Source organism: Vespa velutina, chromosome 2 (genome assembly GCF_912470025.1).
Source record: "Vespa velutina chromosome 2, iVesVel2.1, whole genome shotgun sequence".
Taxonomy (NCBI): Eukaryota; Metazoa; Arthropoda; class Insecta; order Hymenoptera; family Vespidae; genus Vespa; species Vespa velutina.
In genome coordinates, this window is record NC_062189.1 from 6,269,283 (window position 1) to 6,286,478 (window position 17,196).

Below are 17,196 nucleotides of genomic sequence, written 5' to 3' on the forward strand. Positions count from 1 at the left end.
ACAATTAGTATTAATCACGACGTCATTAGTGATTTCGCTCGCGGAACCAAGTCGTTAAATAAACAGCTTTGTAAAAATGATTCTTAAGTCCCCATTCAACTTTCCAACAAAGTCTCTTGCTCTCCGTAGGTATGCATACTGGAAACGTTCTCTCGGCATTAGCGGGACTAATAAATTAAACTCGCTAGTTCGGTTCGATCGATTCGCCTCGAATATTCTCGATCTCTCTTTCTCTCTTTTTCTTTCTTTCTATTGAACTAAGTTTCAACTTTTAATTTCTTGTAGCGTGGCAAATGAGAATCGTATATCTTAGGCGTGACGTCGACTACGCGTTTCTTCGACTTTCGAGTCGTTACGAACACGACCAAGGCACGAAAATGGAGGGCACGCGACAAGAGGCCACCCACTAGACCACCAATACTAATATCACAACCGTTCGCAGCTTCGAGCGTAGTATTGCCACCTGTCTCGCGGTTTCTACCCGATAAATCTGCCCGAGTTTGCTCGCACGTGCGCGAGCGCATTTTAACGAGCCAGGAACGATAAACTCTTCGCCGAAGCTTTCCACGAGTGGGAAACATCCTGGATAGATATCTCGTTAGAGTTTCCTTCTGCGAATGACACCAAGAGAAAGTTTCTTCTTGAAACGTCTGCCAGGAAAGTGTATCTCGTTAGTACTCCTCTGTTGTATCGTTCAACGAATTCGAAGAAACTATTGTCCCTGTTTATTAACTTTTACTAATTGGTCATGTTAATCAGATTATATGAAAGAAAAAAAATGAATAAACTTTTTATTTTTCAATATTTCGTTTCTACGATTAAAGTACTTTTATATATATTGAACTAAATCTAATACGTAACCTGAAAAGGTAACACTTTTTAAAGTATTCACGAGACTTTAATAAAATAACGCTTACCAAAACTAACTTGCCTCTTTTACGTTTTCCAGAAAGCTACAATGTTACATAAACATCACCAAAGCGATAGCTTTCCTCCAAACGATACAGCTCGTTCCGTAAAAGTCTTTTTTCCCCTCCTCTTTCTCTCTCTCTCTCTCTCTCTTCTTACTCTTTTCTGCCCTCAATGTGAGCCTCTTCTTTTCCTTCTGTACATACACCTCGTAACCGTCTACGTCCAAGATAAATATCGGAGTCATTTTCCTTCGGGAAGAAAGAAGTGCATCGGAGAGAAGACGTTCTATACGGAGATTTAAATCAACCAAATTACACTACTTTGCCTTTCATTCACTCTGATAGACGCAGTCTCGTATAGCTTTTGGATAAAATCTTCTTGATAAATCGCTGATTCACGCGATTCGTGATGTTGTTATAAATTTCATCTTTCGAAGAAAAAAAAAAAAAAAAAAAAAAAAAAATATAACGAATATCAAACGTTTTTCTATAAATATTGTTAGTTACGAGATCGTAAAAATTTAATGCATTTTGATTTAATCAGATCTGTCATTAAATAATTCTATAAATATAAAAGTAATATCCATATATACATATATACACATATGTATATGTATGTATATATGAGATACTATTAATATGCAAATATATCGTATATCGTAATGTTTTAAGGAGACAATGTATTCACGAACTATTCATATTTCTCCCTCTCTCTTGTTTTTTTTTCTTTCTCTTTTCCACGTTATTTGCTACTGCACAATTGTCAGAGGATGTACACATGGAACGGTGCAAATTTGCGACGTGTCGCCGATGCGGCCAGAGAGCAATGTCATCGTGCTAGCCATCGTGGAACGGAAGAAGAAGAAGAGACAAGGACGAACGGTGTGTGTCTGTTGCAAAGTAAGGGAGAATAAAAGAGAGAGAGAGAGAGAGAGAGAGAGAGAGAGAGAGAGAGAGAGAGAGAGAGAGAGAGAGATAGAGGGAGAGAGGGAAAGAGAGAAAGAGAGAGGACAGGTCGTCAGAGACTGGAGAAGATTCTCTGGGCTGTTTACCGACGATGTCTTTGGTTATCATCCCGTCTGCATCTAATCAACGACAAAGATGTATTGTTGTGTTCCTTCTGACGTATCGCAGCGAGATGTCTTCTCTCTCTCTCTCTCTCTCTCTTTCTTCTTCTCTATCATTATTGCAATCCTTGGACCTAAAAGATACAACGCGGTCGATGTGTCCTTGTTTTGGCTAACGCGATTAGTTGCTAGTAGAACATCGTTTATGGCAGTGTCTCTCATTCACAAACATACAGGGATTATTTATATGACATCGTATAGCTCAAATATATTTAAGAAATAAAATAACAATAAATTAATATCTAACAGATAAATTTGGAATATCCAAAGAAAAAAAAAAAAAAAAATAAAAAAATAAAATAAAAAAGAAACAAAATATTCTCGGTTAGCGTCGATGAAATAACTCGAAATAATTCGAAAGACAGGTAACTACTTTATCTGAAATATCGCCTGAGATATGACGATACCCATTGCGGTTCAAGGAACAAATACTGCGAAAGAATATCCCGCCTACCTGATGTAGGAGCGGCTTATGGGCGACCTTGAACCACGAGAACACAAAGAAAATCTCGGAAGGGAAAAAAATGAAAGATGTTTTCTCGATGATCGATGATTGCTCGTTTCACGGCTACTCCCGTATCTCTTGGAAAACTGTAATTCATTTATCGGTACCTTCAACTTCAAAATTACCCTTGTCACAATGATCTATTAGAATCTTCAAATTCCAGTTTTAACAAAAGGGATATCATAAAATTTCGAAAGAAATATCTTATATGTCTTATTGTGCCAACATTTTCGTAATCGATGATCTGTGCGACAATGATTTTTTCGTACGATCAAATCACAAAACTTATCGAGTTACAAGAAAATGATTATCCTGAGCGCAAGAAGAAATATTTTAAAGATGATAAATGTGTCAAATTAATTTAACGTTCTTCGTAAAAAAAAAAAAAAAAAGAAAAGAAAAAAAAAGAAAAAAGACAGAAAATGATAACTTTAGAAAAATAGATTTAGGTGAACAAGGATGTATTTGATAAAGAAATGTAACATATAAAGACATTATAAACGTAGAAAAATCTGGGAGAACATTTAAGCACGATTAAAAACTTTAAAAGAGGAATACGAATAAACGCCGAAAGATTGCGTGGCAACATCTAAATCGAGTAGAATCGAACGACATTTTATGTAACTGTCTGACAGAAGTGGAACGAAACTCAAGTAGAGCAGGAAAAACGAGCAAGGTTTCCCGTCGGCGCGTTGTATTGAAAGAAATCATCGTCGGGTGTGACAGGTCGAAGAGAGAAGAGGTAAAAGGTGATATCGGTGAAAGATGAGAGAAAATGAGAAAGAGAGAAAAATGAAAAGATCTCGAATCGATGGAAAAAGAAATGGAGAGGGAGGGAGAGGGAAGGAGGGGGAGAGAGAGAGAGAAAGATGCAGTTTGCTATACGAGAAGTACATAAAAGCGATTTCCGTTACATATCGAGCCAAAAGACACATGGCCTGGATACAACAGTTTTTACAAGATATTATCCTACCATTAATCAGGATATCGCCAAGTGTTGCGTGTGTTTTTCTTTCCTCCAAATTCTAGATTCTACGATTCTTCGATAGAATTTACTCTGGATTACTCGTGTACCACGAATTCTCATACAATTTATGAGCGATAATAAAGAGGAATAAAAAAAAAGAAAAAGAAAAAGAAAAAGAAAAAGAAAAAGAAAAAGGAAAAAAAAGAAAAACAGAACGAATAAAAAGAAGTAAAAACTTATTTAAAAGTGAAATAAATATAAAGGGAATTAAAAGAGTCCGTTTGACGGATTTGATCGTCCAGACGGGAAGTTGTTTGACTCGCTCGACGAGTAAGAAATTTCAATCAGACGGAAGAATATAACCAAGATATCGATGCGTCTAAGCGAGAAACCGGTACGACTTTAAATTCGCGCGTTCTCTTCCTTTTAAAAGATGAGAAAAATAAATATATCCAAAAGAGAAGCGCGAGCGCACCTTAACGATCGGCAAAGAAAGAATAAAAGATCGTGACGGTGCAGAAACTCGGTTGAACTTCCTGCATCGAAGGAGCAGCACAGCTAGAGTCCGCGAAGCGTGAAACCACGCATTTCCGTGAGGTTCTCCGTATTTGTGTCCAAGATGAACGCTCGCTTGAGCTCGTGTACGTGGAGATTAAACTCGAAGACCGAAGAGCCGCGCGTTTCGCAGTAATAAAATATAATTCGGTATTAACTAGCCTTAGAGTCGTCTTTCTTCTATTTTGAAAAAGCGTCTGCATCCTTATTACTCCTGCTGGCAAGATTGCTTAGAAACGAATTTATATCGTCCGTCGATCCACCATGCAACGAGTCTATAGTTTTAAAAGTCACATCATTTAGTTCCCGGAGATTCGCTTCGTCCAAGTTGGTTAACCTATAATCTTCCTCTTCAAATGCCGATAGCGTAGATAACGAAGTAATAATAACGACGTCTAAACTCTTAGCGTGCTTACTTCTCGTGAATCGTGTCCAATTAATTAGAAACTTGTTGCGAATTCATTCTGAAAACTAACGATAAGAATCCGAAGTCCGATCTTGTTTCGCTTTTATGATAAAATATATATGACTTCTGTATCCGGTAACAATTATTAATACGCTTATCGAGATTTTATTGTTCGAATATTTTACACATACGGTATGATAGGCAATATTTTAATTACATATTTCTTCCTTATTCGTTCGTTCTAATCTATCTATAAAAAAAAAAGAAAACAAAATAAAAAATAATAAAGTCAAGATACTCATTTAAATGGACTTTCATTCATTGAAAAATATCGAATTACATACGATTCTGGCAAAGGTTGAAGACGACTGACATCGCGATCGTTGAGGCGTGTCGGGAAGATCTCTCTTATACGATGTGCGCTCACCTGAAAGAAGAAAAAAAGGATGAGTTCGTTAACGAATAGGTTTTTGCAGTGGCGCCAAGATAGATTGATTTAAGGTCGGCCGATCCCCAATGGAATAGAACGTAAAGCTCAGCTAGCTAGCTCGTAGCTACGCGTGGAACTTAAAAAAGTGCTCTTGACATATATGCCAGGCAAATCGTTCATTCGAACGTCAATCGATGAATCGATCAATCCGTCGTCAGAGCCATGGCAAGCCGATGGACTTTGCATCGTGATTCTCGTAAAAAAAAAAAAGAACTGGCTAGAGAAGTGAAAAAGGAATAAAAATGGAGAAAACGATCGATGCGTGTTAGGCCAGTACAATATTAATGATTGCAAAAGATAATTTTTTGATTTACATGATATTAAGCTGATAAAAATTTATCGTATCTATAATGAAATATGGACGATAATTATTGTGATTAAATTTTATCCAATAATTGACTCTTTGAGTGAAGTATATTTGTCTCATAAGAAAAAGGAAATTTATTCGTTTTAATGTCTATAATTATGTAAGTATCTAATAAAAAAATAAAACATATATCTTTTCTTTGCTATCGATTAATTTAATTTTCTGGAAACTTTGAAAACCAATAGACGACTATAATAAATACTTCGTACAACTCCACGCGACTATATCAAATTTTTCTCGGCGAATATTCATGAGTTTCTCTCGGTAAAAAAAGGACTTTTAAACGAAATATGTGCTGTATTTTCCGCTTTTGCATAAATCGTTGAAAAGTTGGAGTTTCGTTAAATACATTCTCAGCTTATTTCACAGTAAACTTTTTATTGATTTCTCATATACAATTTATAAAGTCATATATATATATATATATACATATATATATATATAATTATTGTGACCTTTGAGCGTTCATGTAGAATTTGTGTATGCATATTGTACAACGTGTTATAATCATTTTTTTATATAATAATATCAATAGTAAAAATAGGAATAATTTTAGAAAAGAGAAAGAGTTAGCCTTATCAGTTAATATTAAAATCGGATATATTATTTTGTTTCATAATATCGGATATATTATTCTGTTTGCCACAAAGGAGTTAAATACGAATAAATATCCTATCGTCGTGCACAGACACAGGTTTGTCAATCTTTATGATTTACGATTGTCGTTACAACGATACCGTATTTCACGTTAAAAATTGTATAACTGTAAAAAAAAAAAAAAGAAAAAAAAAAAGAAAAAAAGAAAAAAAGAAAAAAAAAAAAAAAAATAAAAAAAACGAAAAATGCTGGGTAGGACAGACGGAAAGAATGGGAAATCGTTACTCCTGTGAATCGAAAAGAATAGTAGTTTTAAACGAGAGTCGGTAACTGCTTTTACACTATAGAGTTGATAATTCTAGTCAAAATACTAGACCGACGTTCGACTAACTGTCAGCGAGATTTCGTTTTTTGTTGTCCTGTGTTGTCGTTTTCTTGTTATATCTAACGTAGAGAAAAATTGAATGCTATGCACGAGAATGGCGGCCCTTTAAACGATAACGAGAAAGATCCATTCAGGATCGTTTGTCAGTATAAAGCGAAAGCGAACACACGTAACGCTCTTTAATCGAGTTTCTCTTTGAGCTTCAAAAGGGTTAAGAGGATCACGGTTTCGCGGTTTAATCGAATTTAGGGAAAGAGGTATTAACGATATAATCCCCCCTGTTATCTGCCTTATATCGTATTTCATGTAAACCTCAGCCAAATCTCCTACTTTACACGCAACTAAATGGGATTCTATTGTTTTGAGATTTTGGATTTATGAAAAACGTAGTTCCTAAGCCGTATAAATATATTTATAATAATTATACATAAGTCGGTATATTCATCTAAAATTTTACTTATTTTTATTCATTTTGTTTTTTTTTTTATAGATATAAACGGATCAAAGAAAAACAGCAAAATACTTTAATTTATACAGTGATTTCATGATGACGATTTCAAAGTGCATTTTTTTATCTTCGATTTCTTTTTCCTAATTTATGTTATTCATCCAATTTGTCCTTTTTTTTGAATTGCATTCTTTTTCTTTGTTTTTACTATACTCACACTTCACTCGACATCCAAACGCTAAGGGGAGTCTCGTGATTTATCCATCGTTTAACCGATCCGAAAACACGATCGACTGGAGCAATATCGTCCTTTCTCGAAAGAGTGAGAACTTAAAAAGAGAAAGAGCGAGAGAAAAGAAGAGAGAGAGAGAGAGAGAGAGAGAGAGACAAATTAATTCTCGTGCGGTGAGGATATTATTGAGGAGGCTCTTTCCGTGAGCACGCGAGAATTCATGTTTGACGTAATTAATTTTCCACGCAAGGGCGAATAAAAAATGGCCAATGATTCGTTGAAAAGATTTGTTCTGAGAAGATCAATGCGAGCCAAAGTGTATCAGACAAAAAAGGAAGAATAAAAAAGGGAACCTCGATCGAGAGTTTTTTATCACCTTTAGAACGTTTTATCGCGTATTGTTTGTTTATCGGTTGGTCTCGCTTGGGAGAGGAGATAATGGCTTCGTTTCAGGGTCGATGAACGATTCTGGGAACGCATGCACGAGAATGGCATAAAGAAGTTCTTATAGTTGTATAAACGTTTCGCAAGATTTACTTTCGTGTGAAATTTTTCAAAAATATTGAGAAACAAAATATTAGTCCGATGACATCTGGACGAACATTTAATCGCGTAGAATATTTTTTGTAATAACTTTGATTAACTTAATGACGAATTTTCAATCAAGGAAATATTATAATTAACATATTTTTTTTTTAAATTATTAGACGAATAAAATAGACGACGGATTGAACGGACGGAAGGCAAAATGAAATCGTTCGATTAGCGAGAACATTCATAGATTTTACGTTTCTCTCTTGGTCATCGATTGCACTCTAGAGACCATGGAGAATAGAGAAGAATCGTTATCGCTCGCGCATTTCTTTATCCCACGTACCATTCGAAAAACGTCATAAACTTTTAACGATCCTCTAATGAAACCATGTGCTAACCTATTCCCTCTTTCGACGCTCGTTAAACCGATAGAACTTTACATACATAGGTTCATACATGAGGTCGCTTTGCGCGTTCTTTTAACGATTCCCTGAAATAGGCTTATAAAAATAATCGAAATCGATCGCAAAAATGTCGTATTCGGGATAGGAAGCGATGATTAACGCCCCATTAAGGGTAAGAAAAGAGACAAAAGAGAGGGCGGAAGTTTATATTCTTCGAAGGAAAAAGAAAAGAGAAAAGAGGTGAGAGAGTGCTTGACAATAAGGGAGATGATAAAAACGACGATAAAGTTTTGTTACCGATATTCTTTTACGGCCCTTTAATGCAGCTACTTGTTTCCCTTGCCGAGTTCTTCCTTCGGTCGAACGGAATTTCTCGAAACACGATAAATCAATATCGATAATGGATTTTTAATAGACTCGCTTGGATGTTTAGAGCTTTTCTCCGTTGACTTTATTTCTCTTTTCCCGAGTTCATACCTTCGGTATGGTTTTTTATTTCCAAACACAAAACATGTATCGGAATTAACCGTTGTAGAAAATTTACGAGAATCGAACATTCGAATCTTTCGATTATATAAAAGTAAATATGATATGTACTTAAGGAAACGTATCAATTGGAAAAAAGAAAGGCGCAAAATCATTTATCGTAAAATAAAAGTGAAAGGGAAAAAACAAAAAAAAAAAAAAAGAAAAAAAAAGAAAAAAAAGAAAGAAAGAAAAAAGAAAGAAAAGAAAAATAAAGAAAAAAGAAAATAGGAAAAGTTCATTTCTAGCGTTTCTAATCATGAATATAAGCGTTGAAAGCATCGTACTAACGATCGTTTTGGACGCTTTTGTGGTAATCTCATGAAAGGAAAAAGAGAAAAAAAGGAAGCTAACTTTTCGTTTTAATATCCGTCTCTTTCTCTCCGAATGAACTGGTTGCTTCGAAAGGTACTGGTGGCTTCAATTTCGTGATACTTAGGAGAAAAGGGGAACGGGGAAGTCTCGTAAAGCAGAACATTCCAAAAGCTTTGGTGCACTTGGACAGATTTCAGATAAAGAGGCTGGCTTCGAACGAAGTAGGAGAGAAAGAGAGAGAGAGAAAGAGAGAGAGAAAGAGAAAGAGAGAAATGGAAAAGGTTATCGACGCTCTAACCCAAAGTCGACTAACGGCCGGACGTTCAATTATTTATTTAGTCTATCTTATCTTCGGTTCGATGTTTGCGCGATCCCGCTGCGCTTCGTGAGTTTGTTCCCTTTTTGCGCATTTTTCTCTTCGCTTGCTTCCGAGTTAATATATATAAGTAGATATATATATATATATATATATATATACATACATACATACATATATAATATATAATATATAATATATATATTACTCTTAATTGTATATAATACATACTGGTAAGTACGAATTAAATGAGAAAGAAGACACTTGGAAGTTAACCCAGGCGAAGTAGATTTCTCAAAGCATTTTCTTGCACGCTCCTTTTCGACAAGTCTTCTTCGTTCGTGTTTCAAAGAGTCGGAAACTAATCGACAAAGTTGAAGACTTCGTTCCGATGTAGCCACCTTCCCGCGATTATATTTTACTTTACTCGAGCCTCGTTAAAGCCAGAGTTATTCGTTTAAGATAATTGCTCGCGGTAATCGAGCGAGTACCAAGTTAGTTCATTCTACAATGATTTATTTCGATTATAACCGGATATTAGAATTTCGACTAACGGCTTTTTGTAATGTAAAAAATTATTATTTTTGAATTTATTATTACTTACAAATGTGTAACGCTATTCGTTCGGAATAGATATTATTTAAACTTAATTAAATTTGAATTAATAGGTTATAAATGTTGATATCGTTACCGTCGAGAGTTCAGACATAGTGAAGATTAAATAACAGAATGAAACTGTCGCTAGACAGGTATCGTCCTTTAGGCGAGAAGAAGAGCAACGCTAACGATGTCGCTCCAAGTTCACGTTCGTCTGGTAGTCTGGTTTCATCCACGAAACTCGTTTTCCTTCTCCCTTTCTCTTTCTCTCTCTTTCTCTCTCTCTCTCTCTCTCTCTCGCTCTCTTTCTCGTCTCGCAGATCGCACGCCGGGGGGTCGACCTTAACGATCTCGAAAGCGTAGGGGCCCCACGTCATGCCCGTTTACACCCATAACCGTTGTTAAGCGCTAAAGCGTGGGTGATCCGCGTTCGATCGTACGACGTACAAGACGACGGATTTCTTCCTTTTCTTCATCTTATCCAAGAACAGATCCTTCTTACCAACCGTAGTAAGTCGGTAAACCGTAAACTCACGAAGGACTTTTCTCGCTCACACAACTTGCTCTTACCTGTCATTATCGTCCACAAGATATAAATCGTGTAAACGAATACGCGTCTACAGCTTCTTATGGTTTACTTCGATGTATCGTGAGACTCGTTTCAAAATGAACGATGTCTTGATTCATCGATCTTTCAGTTTTTCTCGTTTAGTCACGGTCTATCGTGACGATGATGATTCTCTTATATAAATCATCCTTCTTATGCTTATTGAATTTTATTGAGATCTTTTAAATATTTATATAAAATCGATGAAAAGGTCATCCACAATATTTAACATTCTCCCATATTTATTATTCTCATAATATATCTATATATTGAAGAAAATATTTAACATTCTTCGAAAGAATGTATCGCACTTTAATATTGACTTTTAATATCATAAAATTCTTATGGACGCTTCAAAAAATGTCCTTTCAAAGCGTGGAATTTTTCGAATATCGATATCATTTACTTCCACACCTTCGTTTTATCTCGGAACTTTTAAAAAAGATTTTTTTTTTTTTTAAGTAATGAGATGAGAGATAGTTTCTTTTACATAATTCATTCTTCAAATAACCAAAGAATAAAACGATGAACTAACCGAAAATGAAAGAATGTTGAGAATCGTAGTCTGTGTCTTATCTTTGCATTAAATTTTTATAAAACTGTGCTGTGTGATTAACTTCATTCCACTTCTAAAGAACTATCAGAATTCTCGAAAATGAGAAATAAAATATCCACAACGTGTACAGACAGATAGATAGATAGATAGATAGAAAGAGAGAAAATGGTAGCGAAGTTTGCTAAGAGTATCGCTTCAACATATTTCGCAAATATGTCTTTCTTCGATATGATCTGAGAACCTTCGATTTTACCTTCCTCAAATATTTTTACGGCTGTCCATCGAAATTCGATATTATGACACCGCGAATCTTACTTTTCTAAAAAGAAGAAAAGAAAAGAAAAGAAAAGAAGAAAAAAAAAAAAGAAAGAAAATTATAAAAGTAAAAGAGAAAATATTTAAAAGTTCTATTCAAAGAAACTTATGACTCTTAAGCCATTTTTGTAAAAAAAAAAAAAAAAAAAAAAAAAAGAAAAAAAACATAATAACCTCAAAGCAATTGGTTAATTGGAGCAAGATAATATCATTTCCCGACTCCGTTAACAAATATGTAATGAGATTTATGACGATGCCACAGACTATTCTTATGCGTTACTGTGCAAGTAGGCCAATCTACTAATGCTTGCCTTCTTTCATGAGCCAACATCATTTTCAAATATAATTTAAATCTTCGAATATTTTCTTATACAAGACTTTGTTCTTACACGGAACACCGACATAAGGAATTATAATAATCAATATATCATTACTTTTAAATTAGAAAAAAAAAAAATATTTTATTGAACGCACGACTAACGATAAATCAATGATTTCTAACTTGTACCACTAAACACAGAATTAGCCTTTCATGAGCGTTTAATTTGAAAATGAAACGGAAATGGGATATTTCACGCTAGTCTTCCTTTTGTTTCTTTCCGGTCTTAAGAACACGCTTGTGGAATTCATTCGTTGCTTCAACACGCTTTTAAGGATAGCAGAACAGCAGCAACCTGTCTTTTATGAATACGCGAGCGGAGGTGAACACGGTAATACGAAACTTCCCGACGACTGGTAAAAGGGGCGTCTTCAAACTGAGTACCTTGACACGGTGGTAGGGTGAGAGACCATAGTAGAAGGGAGAACGGAAGGTAGATGGGCGATGTCGACGAAAAGAACGGTAGGGTAATAAAGGCGCTTGCTTTTCAAACGGGAAACTTTTGGTACACTGTAAGGAAGGCCAATTTGCGAAATACAAATGCAGACTAGTGTACTTCTTAAATATGAAATTCTATATAAAAATCTTTTAAATTTATTACATCCAAGGGGAATGCAAATGCATGTTTTTTTTCTCCGTTTTTCTTCTTCGATATTAAGGAAGAATTATTTAAGATGCTAGAAGGACAAATCGATCGAGTTTTATTAAAATTTCGAATATTTTGATGATACGACATTAATTTAATTTTATTTTGACGTTATTCGTCTATTGTCAATTTTTTTCTTTTTTTTTTTTTTTTCTTATATACGAAGCTATAACCGAGTTGAAATATTTGATAAAAACAGAATGTTAAATTGTGACTGGTAAAAAAAAAAAAAAAAAAAAAAAAAAAAAATAAGAATCTAAAGATTAAAAAATAGGAATTCTCTGGCGTAAAAGTTATCATATTCTTGGTAAAGGTAAACGAAAGGCGAATGGGCAGGTAGTCGGCTGGGACGAGACGCATCGATCCTCTATAAATTTTACGACTTGTACCGGCTTTCACGATAGTAAATAAAGAGAACTTTTTCTTCTTTCTTGGTAGTGGGCTCGCATCATTCTCGCGGTGCAACTTCCAAACTTTTGCCATGGTTACTCGCTTTTCCACATTTCCCCTTAACACTGAGCAACCTCAAAGTTAACTATTTCCGTACCTGTTTTTGTCGTAAAACAATGCTTGAATAAACTTTCCTTTATTTTCTTTTTTTCTAATTTTTTTTTTTTTTTCTTTTTTTTTTTACGTCGTTTCCTCCAAACCTTATCTAAATACTATATTAAAAAGTGAAAAAATATATATATAGAATGAAAATTAAAATATCTATAATTCATTGGTTATATTTAATTAAGAAATATCTCGCTCATCACTTAACAACCAATCGAAATATACTGAATTTATTTCTCAGAATGAAACGTATTAAAGTTCCAAGACTGGTAACCCGTCTCTCTTTTTTCTTTCTATTCTATACGCCTCTCTATCTTGCATCTATGAAGTTTCATGCCTAGAAGAGCTCGAGGCAGCAACATCTTGAGAGATATTGTTCAAGTTGGCGAGCTTGCCCAGCCGCACCCCTTTTCATCGTATCATCCTGACTTTCTTCTTCTTCTTCTTCTTCTTCTTTTGCTTCTTCTTCAGCTTCTTCTTCTGCTTCTTCTTCTTCCAACTCTTTTCCCTACTTCTATTTCTTAGCCTCCCTTATTTACTTGCTTATTCTCTCTCTCTCTCTCTCTCTCTCTCTCTCTCTCTCTCTCTCTCTCTCTCTCTCCCTCTCTCTCTCTCTCTTTCACGCACGCATGCCTTCCAGCTGAATTTTCTTCCAAACGTCGACTCCTACATCTCTCCTATTCTCTTTCTTCATATTTTCTCTCTTCTCGTACGTTTTCATACAGTATCTTTCATCTTTCAAAAATAGATAGATACACGATCGTAAAGTGAGTTTATTAAAACGTTTTTCGTTCTCTTTTAGGTATTCTCCATTTTTTACGAGAAGAGGTCATTCCCTCGAAATTTCCATTTTGTAAATATTACGCCAAGGTTCATGATTTTTCATAAAATTTTACTACCACGTAACATCCATCGGCTTACATCGCGCATGTTACGAATGTACGATAAAAAAGTTTCGTTCGTTATATCATCGCGCTGATAAAACTATCGGTATTTCAAATATTTCATATAAAGTCCTTAACAAATTTCCAATATTTCAGATAGGAATTATGAACTTTAATATAATTCATATGGAAATTCGTCTTTTATCGAATGTCGGAAATTTGGAAAAGGAAAACAAATTAAGAAGAGCAAAGAGTAATTTTACGAAGATTGAAGAACGTAAACGTCGCTCGTTTCGTATTCCTTTAAGAAAAACGGATCCGCGGAATTCGCGCATTTAAGTTTATGTCTTCTGGGAATAACCCGAAGTTACCTCGTGCACGATCACTCTAAACCATTGAAACTAGAATGTCCCTGCATTTCATTCAAGTTTCCTAGTTTATCGTTCTAAAACTTCTCGATCCTGTTCTCGAGTTGCCACGATCCTTTAACTTTAAAACGTAGTACAACCTTCCGCCTACCGACACAAAACCAGAGATATTAATTTATCTTTTTCAGGTTAGAAAATATTGTTACGGAACTTTAGAATTTGCAATGATCCTTTCATCGAATAGTATTAGAAAAGAAGATTGAATAAAAATATAATGGCAACTTTACTTCGAGAACAATTGTGCTTCACATTTTGATATTTGTTTTGATAAATTCAATATAAAAAATATATCGTTATTTATCATATATCTCTCTCTCTTTTTTTTTTCCTTTTATATTTACATATACGCCAAAACAAGGAGACACGATATACTTTGTCTGGATTGTTCCGTTACAACGTAACCGGTCCTTTCCTTCGCAAAACGACAAAAGTACTTCCTTATTGCAGATACGTAAGAGAATCTCGAAAGATATTGCATTGTATCGTCAGCGGCAACCGAGGTACATATACCTACGTATCTACACATACATACGTATACATACCTATATCGTTTATTCAAACGCGGTGAAAACGATTTATCGTCGAGCTATGCGGAAGAATTATTATTGTTACGAACTGTTGTAACTGGTTCGCTCGATATTACAATTCCAGATTGTTGTCGTCGGTAAATCCTCTTCGAGGAACTTGTAGTACTGAAAGATCGAGGAAGAAAATGTGTTAGCACATATTTAAATTTTACTTTTAAATACGTGGAAGAAAAGTAAACAGTATTGAAAGTATTAGATCATTTTTTCTTCGTCGATTTATTTCAATGACATTTTATACAGTTGAACTTTAATTGATTTTAAATTTATATATAAATGTTAGTCCAATTTTCCCTTGAAAATGATCAATGAACTTGTAAATGTGCTTTGTCAAATAAGATTAAATCATTCGGTTTTGCATTGTGGATGATAAATATGTACTAGCAGTTCTTGTAATAACTTCAATAAATTAAAACTGTAGAAACGTTTGAGTTATTCGCGTTACTTTGCAAACTAGTCTATTGGGTGTAAGTACTCAAGAAACGGTATGCTCGAACTTCCTGGCAAAAGTAAAGCATGTTTCAAACACGTGATCATGCTTCTTGCTATGAATTAACGTGATCACGCCACGCGTCATCAGTACGAATCGATCCAACGTTTCCCGAATGGCGTCGGGAAAGGTACTGTGAACTAACTTACAAGGATCGTAGAAATATGGATAATTACATCTGCGTTTGCTGAGTAATTTTAAACATTTATTAAAATCGTTTGAATCGCGTGCAACTCTAAATAATATCGTGGGTAACGTTTATCGTAATTATGACCACGAAATATATCGGTGAATTTCTCCAATAACAGTCGCTGCCAGTTTTTTCCCTATTTCATACAGTTATTTCATGATACGCGATATCTTTTTCTTTTATTTTTTTCTTTTATTTTTCTTGTTCTAATGTGATTCGTGGCCAATCATTCGTAAACGCGAACGCTAAAATACATCCGTAATTAAACGAATACATGATTATATTTTAACGAATACATAATAATTGGGAATCACGAAACACGAGTTCGATCCTTTCCTGTGATCTCAATTTCTTCTTTTTCATCAAGCAGGACTTGTAAGGTCAAAGTTCTCTTTGATACAATATATAAAAGGAAAGTAAACACTTGAAAATATTTCTCCGTCTTTATATTAACGTCCGTCCAATTGGTTTCTCTTGAGAGCTCGGAACAACTCATTATACTAACTTCTTCGGTTCCGCAAAAACCAAAAAAAAGAAGATGCAACAGAGAGTGACTCAGAGGGATACATACTTTGCAAACTCTTCGTTGTTCATATACATACATATTTCGTAATGACTTGTCGTAAAAGTTAACTCGTAACACGAAGGACAATTCACATCCTTTTTCGCACGAGCAACGACCGTTCTCCGGAAGTTTACGAAACTGTACTAACATTTCAAGAATACGACGAAAGACGGACACCGAATTTGCGAAGGAATTGTCAACAATGTAATGGTTCCGAGATACTTTTGCAAGATGCTCGTAAAGAATTTGAGACGAGATCTAAAAGGCACCCTTTGAATAACCTCTTTTGTATTCTTTAAACGAAACGCTTATGCATCCCTCTAACGTTCTATTCCTCTCAAATCCACTTCTTTTCTCTTTTGTATCTTTTGCGTTATTTACTGTAATGGAAAGAGAAAAGAGAATAATAGATACGTTCTTTTTAACTTCCGAATTTCTTTTTAAATCTCCATGATCCAACATAGTGCAGTATATACTTGTCTAGCAAGCTGTTATAGGTTTTTTTTTTATTTGTTTGTGAAATAATTTTTAAGTCACATAATAAATCTTTTCTAATTGTTGTTATTTGTCGATGAAAATATAAAAAAAAAAAAAAGAAAAGAATTAACTAAAATTCTCAAATTCAATTTGTCTTCTTTACGAAACAAATGATTTGACTGGAACAAATCTATTGTGTGACATCTTGTCATTCAATCCTAACGATTGATAAATGATGGATAACTGGTGCAAAGAGGAAGTTAGTGTAATACAAGCGATGAGAGAATATAAACGGCGTAATATAACCACTAATATCACTGTCAACCATTCGTATATTCCCTATGTAGGTCCAACCTCGGCACTTTACCCTGCGGCAGCCCTCAGAACTCTCATAACTTCCACTTCTCTGGGTTCTCCAACTCGATGCCGATGGAGACTCTGGCGGCCCGTTGCCAACCTGCCGGAAGCGGCTCGACCTAGACGATATTGCGCTTCTCACTGCTACTTCTAGAAATCCTCCTACGCGATCCTTCGTGAGAGATACGTTCGGTATTTACGCATAAAAATATATTTATGTATCAATGTATTAAATGTAGGTATATACGTAGGTATATACGTTCGTGAATACGCGCCATCTATCTGTATTTATTTCATCCTCGTATGACTATGCATCTATAGAATCCATGTGACACATCGCTCTTGTAAATTTCGTAAACGAGTAGACGAGTTTTACGCTCGGAGCACAATTTTTCATTTTTCAAAACGAATAGGATTCGATGATTTTCAGAAAAGTTACACGCTTAGCCGAGTGTAAATTTCGAAATTGCGGTAGGATTTTA

General features: G+C 34.9%; 1 protein-coding gene across 10 annotated transcripts in view; it reads right to left on the reverse strand.

Annotated features, from left to right (window-relative positions):
- LOC124946400 (fat-like cadherin-related tumor suppressor homolog) overlaps positions 1 to 17,196 on the reverse strand; it is a 298,435-nt gene that overhangs the window by 224,111 nt on the left and 57,128 nt on the right. For 9 of the 10 annotated variants that reach the window (XM_047487029.1, XM_047487028.1, XM_047487036.1 and 6 more), the window contains exon 3: positions 4,816 to 4,898. The exons of the other annotated variant lie outside the window; for it this stretch is intronic. The gene's annotated coding sequence lies outside the window, so the exon portion shown is untranslated. The remainder of the gene's footprint in view (positions 1 to 4,815; positions 4,899 to 17,196) is intronic. 10 annotated transcript variants of the gene reach the window in all.